Genomic DNA, 11919 nt, shown 5'->3' on the forward strand with positions numbered 1-11919 from the left:
CTGGCCAATAAAAAGAAAGGATTAAGATGGGCAAAATAACAGACACTGGACAGAGGAACTCTGCCTAGAAGGCCAGCCTCGCCTCTTCACTGTTGACGTTGAGACTGGTGTTTTGCGGGTACTATTTAATGAAGCTTCTAGTTGAGGACTTGTGAGGCATCAGTTGCTCAAACTAGACACTCTAATGTACTTATCCTCTTGTTCAGTTGTGCACCGGGGCCTCCCACTCCCCTTTCTATTTTGGTTAGAGCCAGTTTGCGCTCTTCTGTAAGGGAATCGTACACAGCTTTGTATGAGATCTTCAGTTTCTTGGCAATTTCTCGCATGAAATAGCCTTCATTTCTCAGAACAAGAATAGACTGACAAGTTTCAGAAGAAGGTTGCAAGTTCAAACCACTGAGCTGACAAGGTGCAAATCTGTCATTCTGCCCCTGAACAGGCAGTTAACCACTGTTCCTAGGCTGTCATTGAAAATAAGAATTTGTTCTTAACTGAATTGCCAAGTTAAAAAAAATCAGAACAACAGTTTTCAGCTGTGCTAACATAATTGCGAAAGGGTTTTCTAATGATCAATTACCCTTTTAAAATGATAAACTTGGATTAGCTAAAACAATGTGCCATTAGAACACAGGAGTGATGGTTGCTGATCATGGGCCTCTGTACTCCTATGTAGATATTCCATTTTTTCTTTAAAATCTGCCGTTTCCAGCTACAATAGTCATTTACAACATTGTATTTCTGATCAATTTGATGTTATTTTAATGGACAAAAAAAATTGCTTTTCTTTCAAAACCACAGACATTTCTAAGTGGCCCTAAACTTTTGAACGGTAGTTTATATATCCTAGTAGTATCAAATTGGAAATATCAAGAAACATTTTCACTTATTTTTACTCATACTGAAAACCAAAAGTTACATCAAAGTTTTTTTTTTAAATGTCCCTGAGAGCAACACATTCTCTTGGTCCGATATTCCCTGGCTTGGTGAGACACGATTGGTCTCCATCCACCAGAGCCTGTTCACTGGGGAATGTTAAATATCCCCTTTCCTTTGTCACCTTTACGGCTCTTATTTATTTGTCTGCTTTATTATAATGGTGTTGGGGACAGAGGCATCAGTAAGGTAGATGGGTCGTAACTTGTAACTCACCAAGGGACCATCAATCTGGGTAAGTTGACTCCCTGTATTGCTTACAACTGTTACTGTCATATTAAAGCAGCACATTATCAAAATCAATGAGGATTTAACTGCACTCCAGTTAAGCAGGTGATTGGTGCCATTTAAAGCAAAGAGGTACGAGGAGGCTATGGGTAAACACAAACAACAACTCCAAACACACAACTTAAGGGTCACTTGATTGTCATTGTTAATAAAACTGTCACCTAAATCAATAAAAATACATTGTAAGATGCCATACACTTAGAAAAACGGTTCTGGATGTATCCAAAAAGGTTATATTGTTTGCTTTATTTATGGCACCCCTGAAGGCTCTATGTAGAACCCTTTTGTATGGTTATTTGATCAGAACCCCAGAGGTTATTCTTCACTGAACCAAAATTGGTTCCTTGGGTTTAATATAGGATTCTATATGGAGCCAATTTTGGGTTCTATATAGAACCTTTAGGGGTGTCATATGAAGCAGGCATAGAACTGTTTTTGGTTATATCCAGAACCTTCCTTTCTAAGAGTGTGTGTTTGGTAATAGAGAATCATCTGGAATACCCTCTAAATATATATATTTTTTTCTCTGATTCAAGTAGCTGAATTTATTCTTGAAATCAATGCCTCGATAAAATATCCCTTGGATTTTAACTAGTGACATGAAATCCCTGTCAGTGTGTTAGATTATGACATGGCTCACTCTCACTCAGCACCATACTATGCTTCCAGGCAGGTGTTGTCCACGGCACTGTCCATTTAGATGGAGTAAAAGATCCCTCTCTCCCTCTTGCTCTCTCTCCCACTCTCTCAGCACCACTAAATACTCTCACACAGGTTGGCATGTTTGAATTAAGCAAGCTTGCACCAATCATCCTCTCTCCACAGCCCAGGCAGCAGCCACGGCAGCACTAGCTCAACTTCAGCGGTGCTCACTGACCTCTCCTCTCTCCTCTCCTGGCGGTGACAGTCATCTGCCAGCACCAATTCATCCCTCCGGTGCTTCCAGGGTCGAGAGATGTACAAATAACAACGCCTTCCGCTCCTCTGCGGTAAAATGAGAGGCCACCAGGCGCTGCATAACTTCCTAAGGCATTGTCAGGGGTAGTGAGGAGGTAATGCGCTACGGGGAGATGCATCCCTGTCAAGTGGGGCTCACTACATAACAGCCCTGACCTCCCCATGTGATCGTTCCGTTCTTAAATACCAGGGTGATTGGTATGTAGTTCATCATGAGGTGAGCAGATATGATGCAGATGAAGGCCCGGGACGTGGTTATAACTCTTCATGTAGCAAACACAGGAAAACACATGAACCTATGACCTGATGTTTTCTGAGGGCCTGAATTCAGGGATTCACTTTACATACAACGTAATGTGTCAAACATGATTTTATATTTCAACACTGTAATTCAGAAATCACTGAATTCCATCCTCCCCTAATGTTTGAGAGGAGAGAACAACCGCTACAGTAAAATCATGTTATTATGCGTAGAAGGTTCAAGAACACAGTCAAGAGGACGGATAACAAATTGTTAAGAAACTGTTCAAGACCTTTAAAGACAATGGGTTAACACGCTTTAACCTGAACTCTAAAATATTAGTGAGTGAGTGAGTGAGGAAAAGAAAAATATGTAGAGGTCAGAGAGGCGTGTCCACTGCTTCGAAATGCTACTACTTGTGTCAGCTCACCAAGCAGTTAGGGTGTTTGGTTCAGTTGTCTGGCTGTGCTTGTCTCCACAGTGTTTGAAGGGGTTTCAGCATGCATTGATTCATTACATGACAGCATTATCACTTGACCTATGGGTCACTTCACCTGAGTGCCAAGGTTGAACAGGCTCACCAAGACCCATAGTTCACCACTGCGCCAAGGCTCACCAATGCACGTAGCAGGTTTATCAAGACACCAGACTTATGTGATCTTATATGATTATTAGACAGATAAGAGAAGAGGCTATCAAAGAAGATAAACCAAAAACGGGAACACAAATTTCCCAGTAAACTCAACTGCATGTAGGCTATGGACTGCTGGATGAGGTGCATGGAATCACTGAGACATCATGCACATTTATGATCCAATTTTAAACAAAGTTAATGACTTGTAATTAATTATTTCATGAATTACAATGAGCTGAAAATGAGTTCAAACAAAAAAAAAGGTATTATCCTCCAACCTAGGGAGTTGTGTATGTTGGCAAGATGCAGGTCGGTTTTAGAGGTATGCAGTGCTGAGTTAATTAAACAGAAAGGGAAGGATGAGGAAGGAAGGACACTTTTTTGTCCCCTACTCCAGATGCAGGCTAACTCTACAAATACATGCTGTTTCCTGTGTGTCTCTGTGAGGCAGCTCCACTATCGACTGTGGGTAAATTAATATTCAGACGGTAAAAAAAAGCTACCCGTAGATGTATTAATCGAGCTCCGGGTGGGAGAAACAGTAGCGGGGAGGCAGGTGAACCCTGGACGACCCCAGGAGCTGTCACACAGACATATCTGCTTATTATGCAAATGTAAGGAGTGAGCTATTGATCCCAGCCTGTAGGATACCATTAGCCCGCCCAGCTGGGACCAGGGATATGTCTCAGTGTTGTACCCATGCACACGGCATATTGCTGATAATTTGCAAATGTATATCAAATCTGCATGAAACAGCCTCCAGACACTCAATGCAAACAGACCATATCCCATGATGGTGACACTGGGAGTAGGGGTGATGATGATGAAGATAATGATGATAATGGCGATGAGGATATTGATAATGATTGTAATTCTACAATCACAATTTTCCAAGCAGTAAACACATTTTAATCATGTTTATTGATGATTAATTTCCGTTTCTGCAATGGTAATCAGGAATAGGGATCAAGTGTTACATATAAAAATATATTTTAAAAATAAAGTAGGCTACATACTGTATCTTAATTGGGTTCTCTACAGATATTTATTGTTTTCTCTCTAGCAGTCAAACACACAGGATTTGACCACAAGCAGAACACAAATGCTAACACAGTCAAATAAGTTTACAGAGGAGACAACACAGCTGGATGAAGAGGAGCACAGGCATGGCAATTCATTTACACTTGCCTGATTGTTTTTCACCATCCAGGCCGCTCCACAACTGAACCACATCTTCCAGAGTTGCTCTTGCACTTGATCCCTACGGAAAACACACACATCAAAGGGTTACAGCAATTCAGCTATCAATCATAGGAATCACTGTGTGATCGGGAACAGACTCTGATCTGTTTATTATGAAGACGTATCTCTATTTGCACACGTTCTCTATCCATCTTTATCTAGCTACCATTTTCCATATCACCCAATCACATCAATCAATAATGAGAGTATACTGTGGTACTGCGTTGATGAAAAACTAACAGTAGCCAAAGAAAACAAAAGGAAGAATGGTGACAAAATATATGTATTTATAAGATACATTATTTCTTCATACATTGTTGGTTGAATTCTAAGCTTTCCGACTGGACAAAAACTTGTTGAATCTATATTGTTTCCATGTCATTTCAACCCAAAATCTAACTTTCCCAAGTACAAATTCAGAGATCAATTAACACTGATGCTAGTGAATAGACACATTAGAAACACTCAAGTGTCAATGGCGTATACCGAATGCCCCTGTCTCTAGCCTACTACAACGCCTGATACCTGCTCTATGTGAGTGAAGACAGACATGGCATCTAAACACCATAATTAAGGTAAGTGGCTTACATAAAGAAGCTCTGTATATTTGTGAATTGTTATGCGTATTAATAGACTGTGCTGGATATTTACAAATGAATGACTGTTATAAATGCATCCATTCTGTTGGAGCATGACATATTATTTGAAAAAGATCAAACATTCAGAAAAAAATACGTTTCTCAAAACCTAAGAAGACAAATAATGATTAACCATATATTTTGAGATTATTTTTTAAAGGTTAAGCATAGTAGTAGCATGCTTTATTTCTATTTTCTGTTTTAATTTGTCTCTAAACGACATAGCAAACGAACAACAGCCACAATTGACCACATTAATCTGTCCACGTATTACCAAATTAATCCAATTTAAGATTTGGGCTACAGAAATGTGTGCTCATGATGAATTTTCACGGTTTCTGTTCAGAATGTATGGAAGTCCGGAATTCCTATTATCAAAACGTGTTGACAACGTTCTGCAAAACTGAGAATGTTGAATCTCTTTTGCTAAATAGTTTGTTAATATAGCTACCTTCATTTAATTGTGTTGCTCGGTCTGCTTCGATTTGAGGCTGGATCTAGTGTTTTCAGTAAAAACTGAGATTTTGATTGCTGTTTTTTCCTCCGATAAAATGTTCTTTATTTTTGTGATTACAGTTTGGAAAGGTAGACCTATATTAGAAATCTTAATTAAGAAATATTTTTGGCAAGCATGACATAATAAATATGTGCCGAGTCTTGTACTGCAATATACCGTAAATGGCACAGTGGCACAAGGCACATTCGAATGGTTCTCAAAATTAACTTTGAAAACATAAATGGTGTAAATCCTAGATGTGCAGGGTATATTTTAAATGTTTTATGAATGTGCACCTCACAAAAAAAATATAAACACCACCAAAATATAATTTTGATCTTCCTTATCCTTACCATTCGAGCCCACCCGCATCATGCAGCTTGCGCAATTATCATTAGTCCATAATGAAGTCACTGGTCCACTATGGATTATAAATGGCTTTAGATCACCTCAGTTATTCGGCAAATGGATTTTTCCGAGTTGATATACTTCCTTTCAATATTAGATATTCTAACAGAGCAAATACAAAGTTGAATCCTGTTGTTTTCCAGATCATGAAAAACTTCCACAAAAGTTTTTACTAACTTAGGCCGTCATTGTAAAGAATCATTTATTCTTAACTGACTTGCCTAGTTCAATGAAGGTTAAATAAAAAATTAAAAAATGTATTCGATCCTCAACTAGGGTAGGGTGCCATTGCAAGGACAAACCTAGGGACCCATCTAAGCAGGCTACGTCATCACAGGTCGGTGGATCAAATTACTTCTGAAATGTAGGCTGAGGTTGTGATTGAAGTCAGGCGCTTGACAGGCCAGCCTGTTTCAGGTAAACCTATGGAGGCGATAAGAAACCAACAGCTCTGGTTGTTTTTTATGTTTAAAAGTATATTTTAAACGAGGAGCTCTAAATCATGCATTGACGTCAATGGGTAGCCTAATGTGTGAAAATTCGAGTTACACACGTGCGTGCTCTAAGTTCTCTAACATAGTGGTCTCGTATAGGCTAACTAATTGGGTCAACTGTGCCCCATTACTATCAAATGAGCTGCTGTAATAAGACACTTGGTCAGAGCAATCACGATAGAAATCACATTTTGGAGCCATGTTGTCCAACTACAGGCTAAACCCAGTTCTAAGAGAGTTTAAGGGTCATTGTAAGGTCTTCAAGAAACAATTGGCAGAGGTATATTTTTATTTTATTTAACTAGGCAGGTCAGTTAAGAACAGTCTTAATTACAATGATGGAAGACGCTGGGCCAATTGTGACTCCCAATCACGGCCAGTTGTGATACAGCGTGAAATTGAACCAGGGTTTGTAGGGAGGTCTTTAACACTGAGGTGCAGTGCCTTAGACCACTGCGCCACTCAGGAGCCAAAAAATATAAAGAGAGGGGACAAAGGTACATGCTTTCAAGTAGTGTGACATGTTTGTCTAAACAGTGATAAAATGTGAAGGCTTGGTGTTGTAAAAATATGTTCTTCAATAGCCTATAAATGACATTACATTTTAGAAATGAATTTAGAGAAAATCGTAAGAGCCATAGTAGAGAGAGAGAGGGGTCACAAAGGACAGAATAAATGGATGGAGGAAGAGATAAAGAGTCAGGTTGAGGTAGCAAAGAAAGGGGAGATAAAATAAAGAGTTGGAGAGACAATTGAGAGAGAAAAAAGAGAGCACAGGTGATAGAGGGAAAGAAAAAAGAAGATAAAGAAGAGCGAGATGGACCCAGAAAGAGAGATGGCTCTGTGTGCACGGGCCAATCCTATCATTTATCAGAGCCCTGGAAGACCTACCATCAGAGCACCTCTGAGTGATGTTGCTCACTTGCCTCCGCCTCCATCATACCAAACCTCAGTGGGCTATGACTGCAGTTTCACGAGCTGGGTCAATTTTCATAAAGCATCTCGGAGTGCTGATCTAGGGTCAGTTTTACCTTTTAGATCATAATAAATAAGAGGGGGACCTGATCCCCATGTAGGCTAATAGAAAGCGCAGTAACAGGTCAGTAACATGAACATTTCAACAACTTTGGTAGTCAGTCAGCAAGGAATTATTAGAATATAGATTCCATTATGTAGGCTAAATAAGGATGTACACCTTCAAAGCACTCAAAAGCAAATGTAACATTAGGTAAAGGGTGTCAAAACGGTTATGCCACATTTGGCCAAGCACAAAATGTATGGACGTTTTAAATCACCCATCATCACTTTCTTATACATTGTTTTTGAAGCATCTATGTAGGTCTCATGATGTGTTATGGTGGTTTCATTAAGCCCAAGAAGTTAAACATTCATTTAAACGATCCTTTATAATACATTTTGATACAATGGAAATGTTCATTTCAAGCTGAACAAAGATATAGGCGTTTCCTTCATATTCCCAATGTGTTCTCTATTACAGATGTCTTGCGGGTAACATCTTGAAAAAGATCTAAAAGCAGCTAAACTAGCTAAGCAGCTAAGCAGATAAACTATTGGCACAATACTTGGACAGGATAATAGGCTACATGGTAAACCCTTTCAATTAAATCCCATGGAAAAATGTGTTCGACACTGTACAAGTACAGTGCAATCGAAATGCATGCAGAATGGCATACGATGATTATTGTCTGATTATTGACCTCGACGTTCTGGTAATAAATATGCCTACATGTACGTGAGTAGGCCTACAGGCGGTTCTGTGAGATATTAGGACTGGAGAAATAATAAAATATATTAGGCTAGTGCAACTTGAGAGATATGATTTGGTCAAATTAGCATATCAACTCCTTACAGTCTCAGAGCCTATATAATGACTCTAAATAACGTAATTATGAAACTGGCCATTCAAAAAAACAAAAATTATCCCACTTTAACAACACACCAAAAAGGATAACACATCATCTTTAGCCAGTTCTATAACTGCCTACAAAGAAGTAGGCTACATTTAATTGACACAGCAAGTTCTGGTCTTGAAATTAATTTCCGATCATTTCTCGGTAGGTTTCATCACTTTTATCAGCAGTCCTTCGGCTACAGAATTCAGTGAGCATCATGATTAAAGGAAAAAAGCAATTAGCCTAATTCAATTCAAAATTAACTACTTTCGAGGTTTAAGTGCAGCCCACAAAACATGTTTTAAAGGTGGGCTAGATCTATATTAACTTGTGCAACCGTGCAATATTTTTCCGTCTCTTAAATGAAGGTAAACACGGTAAATGACTGCTGGCAAGTAATGTCGGCCATAAAAAATGTGGATTATGGTGGAAAACAACAATTGACTAGTCACTATTGATTTCCGCATTATGCTGACATGTTTTGGGGAAAACATGGGAGAAAAGTGAGAACAGTGGTGAGTGGGGAGACATCTGGTACGTTCAGAATCTGAAAGTGGATAACATGTCAGATATTGCTTGAAAAATAAACAATTAAAGGGCAAAACAACTATATCAGAACGCTGAAGTTTAGCCTGCACGTTTAAAAAAAAACAGATGTAAGAAAATAGGTTTCTGCTGCATCGGAATGAATTAGATTAAATTCAGGCAAAAGTAGGGATAATGTTATTAACAGTTTTACAGACCATTTCAAAGATTAATTTTTTCACTCGTTGCAAATTCACTTTCACTAGAAACATCAAATTGCATGTTTACTGGTGTTTACAGCTCTTCACTTACTCCTCGACTACATTGCTTTCCTTGGGTGATTGGAACTTGCTCCCCATTTCAACTTCGACCTTTTAACCCCTGACTCGCCTTGGGCTGACTCGGTCACCGGGTTGGAGAGGCAACACTCAGTTGACTAAATATTCAAAAAATTCTCTCAATCGATTACCAACAAACCACTCCAACTCCACTTATCTGTCACAGGATATACTGCAAATTGAAATCGGCCTGGCGTGAAGTTGAATAAATTATGTTATTTTGTAGAATAGGAACTTGCACATTTAACAATGATGCGTGCCCCTTTTTTTTTACTGACTTTGAAATTCAGGGTGTTCATTTATTTTTGTATAAGATTGAAAACACAATAAATCATAAAGATGATTATTATTAACATATTCATAAAATAATGTTTGTTTATAAATTAAACTATATTATTATCATGCCAATTGTATGTTGTTGTAATGTGTAATTAATATGAACAGGTATATTATTCATATTCATTTTATTAGCCTTAGTTCACCTGGTGATCCTTGGCATTAAGTGCAGGGACACATATCAATATACTTTTAATGAATTGACTCGAACTTTAGTTTGTTAATGGACAAATCACTTTGTATAAGGGCTGGTCCCGCTATTTACAGAACCACGAGCTTGGGTCTGAAACAATCGATGTTAGCGAAATAGAAGAATAATGAGCACCCGGTTACATTAAGATCATTGATGGTATAGGCCTATACTTTTTATTTATCGTTTAGGGAGGGCACAAATATCAACTTGGAGAGATCCGTTATTTTAACGTGACCGTCATAACACAAGGCTGCAGAAATAAAGGTAAGAGAGCTCCCTTACAGTTTATCCTCAATGTTATGTAACATAGTAGATATAACAGGCCTGCATGCCTGATTCATGAGGACGACAAATTAAAATGAATGATTCTTTCCACCTGAACAGCCTATGCAGAAACAAAGCGCCCATAATACTGGGCTATTCAAACTCTTCTCGTTCTTTGTCTACCATATTGTAGCATATCATACTACCTAATGTAAAGTAACATATCATACTAAATGGAGTGGGACGGATTTTAGTCAAATATAATAGCCTATGTTTAGTTGTGAGACCACAGCCAGCGTACAGAGGTTTCAATCTAGAGCGAGCTGATGTTGCAAGTCTGTGGGAGAGTGAAACATTGTTTTCAGTCTGATTGAACGCAAACATGCAGCTTCTCTCTGCCAGAAGTTAACGTCTCTGCAGTATAAAATATCAGCATTCAAACGCATAATTGCCTAATCCGTATTTAAGTGTTTTGCCTTGTTATAACCACAAAATTCAATAGGAAATAAGAATATAACCAAATGTCACCTCAAGAACAATGTGGTCAGTATTTGTTAATACATGACGGCATACCTGTTTATGTTCTGGTATTGATACTACTCAGTAGTAAACCTCTGTTAAACGTAATACTGGATAACTACACTGGGAATTCCTAGTGGGATATAGGCTATCCAGCCAATGCTTTCTATTTATGGAGATTCTATCCGAGATTTGGGGCACCATTGCGTGTGTTCAATGTCTGCTGTTCATAGCGGAATTATTCTGTTGATGGTGTGTTTTTTCATCAACCTACTAAAGAAGTTCTATGTTTCATGGTGAATGATGGGTTTTCGTTGCATTTCTCTGTTCCGACACTGTATGCCTGGAAGCCTTTTCCAGCACCAGCAGCCAACTCCGAGTCCACACCCACTACGCCACGTGCACTGTTACGCAGGCCTTCAAGCTGCGTAATCTTGAACGAGCACGTCGAGAGCAACAAGCAGTTCGCAAACAACTTTTGCCTGCACAGTATTTTAACATGTTTCAAGATTGTATGCATAGTAAAGGGTCGCCTATTTGGTTATTGACTATGACAGCTACCCGACATCTGACGTTAATAAAAGTATGCCATTTTTGGTGAATCTTCCTTTAATTTCGGCGATAGATTATGCTACCTTGTGTGTAGATAGAGCGTTTCGGCTTATCAATGGAGATGAATATTCGTGCTATTATTATAGTTGAGGTTAAGCACATTTAGTGTATTCGCAAATGCTCATGTATCATTGTCAGTCTATACTCATGTTTCACTATCAACAGACAAAAAAAAGTCGACTCCGGTGGGACTCGAACCCACAACCTTTGAATCACCACGATCTTTAACCTAGAAGTCCAATGCGCTATCCATTGCGCCACGGAGCCGCTGAGGTTCTAGAGAAGTAGTTTCACATACGACCATTCGCCTTGAAACATGCCCATCTTTTCACCTACACGTTATTCTGTCAATGTTAGGGAAGTTATGAAATAGGCTGCACACGGTTTGAAGAAAAATCTTTCAAAAATCCATCAAACGCTTTTATTTTGGGAGGTTTCAAAATAGATGACCCAAGCTGTAGCCTACAATAACTACACGTATTATTAGGCTACATAGGCCCATTATAAACTCAACACAACCGTCACATCACTCCAGTACAGTCACAGTACCATCTCTTACATATTAGAAAAGTGATGGTCTTTCGGTACAAATTGTACTGGCGGTTAGAGAGTCAGTCGAGGACATTTCTGGTAGCGAAAACCAATCATATCCCTGATACTACCAAGAAGTTACGTAGATTTGCCCTCACCAACCAAACAGAGACCGCACCGCTGCCAAGACGTTACCATGAATTGGCCAATGAGAACAGAGCTGTTGAACACTACTGATGACCGCTGGCCTTGGCGCGGTTCATGACGCTTCCACATAAAATTGGCTTATCAGATTAAAAGTAGATAAATATTTGTTTGAGTGAGGTTCCCATTTATTGCATGATATAACATACATAG

At 38.9% G+C, this 11919-nt stretch overlaps 1 non-coding gene across 1 annotated transcript; it reads right to left on the reverse strand.

Moving 5' to 3' along the window:
• Window positions 1–11208: 11208 nt before the first annotated feature.
• Window positions 11209–11298, reverse strand: trnar-ucu. The gene is given in 2 exon segments: window positions 11209–11244; window positions 11262–11298. It is a non-coding gene; the product is annotated as a tRNA-Arg (tRNA).
• Between the last annotated feature and the right edge of the window lie 621 nt (window positions 11299–11919).

The sequence above is a fragment of the Oncorhynchus tshawytscha genome, linkage group LG07 (genome assembly GCF_018296145.1).
Source record: "Oncorhynchus tshawytscha isolate Ot180627B linkage group LG07, Otsh_v2.0, whole genome shotgun sequence".
Lineage (NCBI taxonomy): Eukaryota > Metazoa > Chordata > Actinopteri > Salmoniformes > Salmonidae > Oncorhynchus > Oncorhynchus tshawytscha.